Source organism: Mesitornis unicolor, unplaced genomic scaffold (assembly GCF_000695765.1).
Source record: "Mesitornis unicolor isolate BGI_N332 unplaced genomic scaffold, ASM69576v1 scaffold1537, whole genome shotgun sequence".
In the NCBI taxonomy this organism is placed as follows: domain Eukaryota; kingdom Metazoa; phylum Chordata; class Aves; order Mesitornithiformes; family Mesitornithidae; genus Mesitornis; species Mesitornis unicolor.
Window position 1 is genome coordinate 4,077 of NW_010198198.1, and position 2,827 is coordinate 6,903.

A 2,827-nucleotide genomic window follows, 5' to 3' on the forward strand; every position below is an offset into this window, starting at 1 on the left:
ACACTACCACATTGGCTAGACCATGGCACTAAGTGCCACATCCAGCCTTTCCTTAAACACCTCTGGGGATGGTGACTCCACCACCTCCCTGGGCAGTCCATTCCAATGCCTGATCACCCTCTGTTATGGTTTAAGGGTTAACAGCCTGAAAGGGAAAGACAGGTGGTGTCTGTAGGACCCTGGAAGGTCCGAGAAAAATGTTTTCTAATATCCAGACTAAACCTCCCCTGGTGCAGCTTCAGGCTGTGTCCTCTTGTCTTGTCACTTGTTGCCTGGGAGAAGAGCCAGACCCCCACCTGACTGCAGCCTTCCTTCAGGTAGTTGTAGAGAGTGATAAGGTCCCCCTTGAGTCTCCTCCAGGCTAAACAATCCCAGGTCCATTAGACTATCATTATAAGTCCCTTCACCAGCGTCGCTGATCTCCTCTGGACCCGCTCCAGCACCTCAATATCCTTCTTGAAGTGAGGGGCCCAGAACTGCACACAGCACTCAAGATGAGGCCTCACCAGTGCTGAGTACAAAGGAAGAATTACATCCCTACTCCTGCTGGCCACACTATTCCTGATACAGGTCAGGATGCCATTGGCCTTCCAGGCCACCTGGGCACATTGCTGACTCATGTTCAGTTGATTGTCAACCAGTACTCCCAGGTCCCTCTCTGCTGGGCCGCTCTCCAGCCACTCTTCCCCCAGTCTGTAGCGTCACATGGGTTTATTGTGGCCAAAGTGTAGGACCCTGCACTTGGTCTTGTTAAACTTCATACCATTGGCCCAGCCTGTCCAGGTCCCTCTGAAGCCTCTTCCTACCCTCTGGCAGATGGACACTCCCCCCCCAGTTTGGTGTAATCTGCAAATTTCCTAAGGGTAGACTCAATCCCCTCATCCAGGTCATCAATTGTCGAATAGAACTGGCCCCAGTACTGATGCCTGGGGGACACCACTGGTCACCAGATGCCAAGTGGATGCATCACCATTCACCACCACTCTCTGGGTCCAGTCATCCAACCAGGGTTCACCTGTCCAAGCCACGGACTGCTAGCTTTTCCAGGAGGATGCTGGGGGGGCTGTGTCAAAGGCTTTGCTCAAGTCGAGGTAGACCACATCCACTGCCTTGCCCTCATCCACTAGGCAAGTCACCCAGTCATAGAAGGAGATGAGATTGGTCAGGCAGGACCTTCCTTTCTTAAACCCATGTTGGCTGGGCCTGATCCCCTGGTTGTCTGCTACATGCTGCTTGATGGCACTCAGGATGATCTACTCCATAATCTTGCCAGGCACTGAGGTCAGGCTGACAGACCTATAGCTCCCTGGATCCTCCTTTTGGCCCTTCTTGTGGATGGGCATCACATTGGCCAACATCCAGTCATCTGGCACCTTCCCAGTTAGCCAAGACTGGTGAAAATTACGGACAGTGGCTTAGCCAGTTCTTCCACCAGCTCCCTTGGTACCCTAGGGTTAATCCCATCTGGACCCATAGACTTGTGAGGATCTAAGTGGCACAGCAGGCCACTAACTACCTCCTTCTGGATTACAGGAGGGATGTTCTGTTTCCCATCTCTGTCTACCAACTCAGGAGCCCAGTTGCCCTGAGGGTAGCCAGACTTTTTCTTAAAGACTGAGGCAAAGAATGTATTAAGTACCTTTTCTTGTCTTCAGTTACTATGTTTCCCTCCTCATCCAACAGGGAATGGAGATTATCTCTGACTGTCCTTTTGTTATTAATATATTTATAAAAGCATTTTTTATTATCCTTAACACAGATAGCTAGATTAAGTTTTAACTGAGCTTTCACATCTCTAATTCTCTTTCTACATGACCTTACAATGTCCTTTAACGCTTCCTGCTTCACCTGCCCCTTTTTCCAAAGTTGATGCACTCTTTCTTTATTTCTGAGTTCGTGTAAGAGCTGTCTGCTCAGCCAGGCCGGTCTTCTTCCCCAGCAGCTCCTTTCTCGGTGCATGGGGACAGCCCTTCTCCCTTCACCTACATAATTTCATTCTGAATGTAAGCCCAGCCTTCCTGGACCTCTTTGTTTTTGAGGGCAGCTTCCCAAGGGACTTACCAGACTACCATCCTGAATAGATCAAAGTCAGCCCTCTGGAAGTCCAAGGTGGTGGTTTTGCTGATGACCCTCCTTACTTCACCATGTATTGAAAATTCTATCATGTTGTGGTTGCTGTGTCCAAGATGACCTCTGACCACCACATCTTCCACCAGTCCTTCCCTGTTTGTAAACAGTAGGTCTATCAGAGCACTACCCCTGCTAGATTCACTTACCAGCTGCAACAAGAAGTTATCATCCATACATTCTAGAAACCTCCTAGACTGGCCCCTTTCTGCTGTGTTGTACTTCCAGCAGACATCTGGTAAGTTAAAGTCCCACACAAGAACAAGGGCTAGAGAACGCGACACATCTCTTAGTTGTTGAAAGAATGTCTTGTCAGTGTCTTTATTCTGGCCAGGTGGTCTGTAGCAGACTCCCACTAGGATATCAGCTTCACTGGCCTTCCCCTTTATCTTTACCCATAAACATTCCACCTTGGTGTTCCTAACATTGTATTTTAGGCAGCCAAAGCACATCTTATCATATAACACTACCCCACCACCTCTCTTTCCTTACCTATCCCTTACAAAGAGTATGTAGCCATCCATAAAAAATTATGAGCAAAGCAGTACATGAGAAGTACAAGAGTGTCCAATAACTTGTTAGGCATATATATGAACATATATTCATTATGCAAATATAGAATAAATATAAAAATAATATACTATATATGCAATGTATTCTATATCAATATCTCGTATATCATTATCTAATAAACTTGTTA

The 2,827-nt window shown here is 47.4% G+C and overlaps 1 pseudogene; it reads right to left on the bottom strand.

Moving 5' to 3' along the window:
- Positions 1-506: 506 nt before the first annotated feature.
- Positions 507-1,959, bottom strand: LOC104544240 (annotated as a pseudogene).
- Positions 1,960-2,827: the final 868 nt, after the last annotated feature.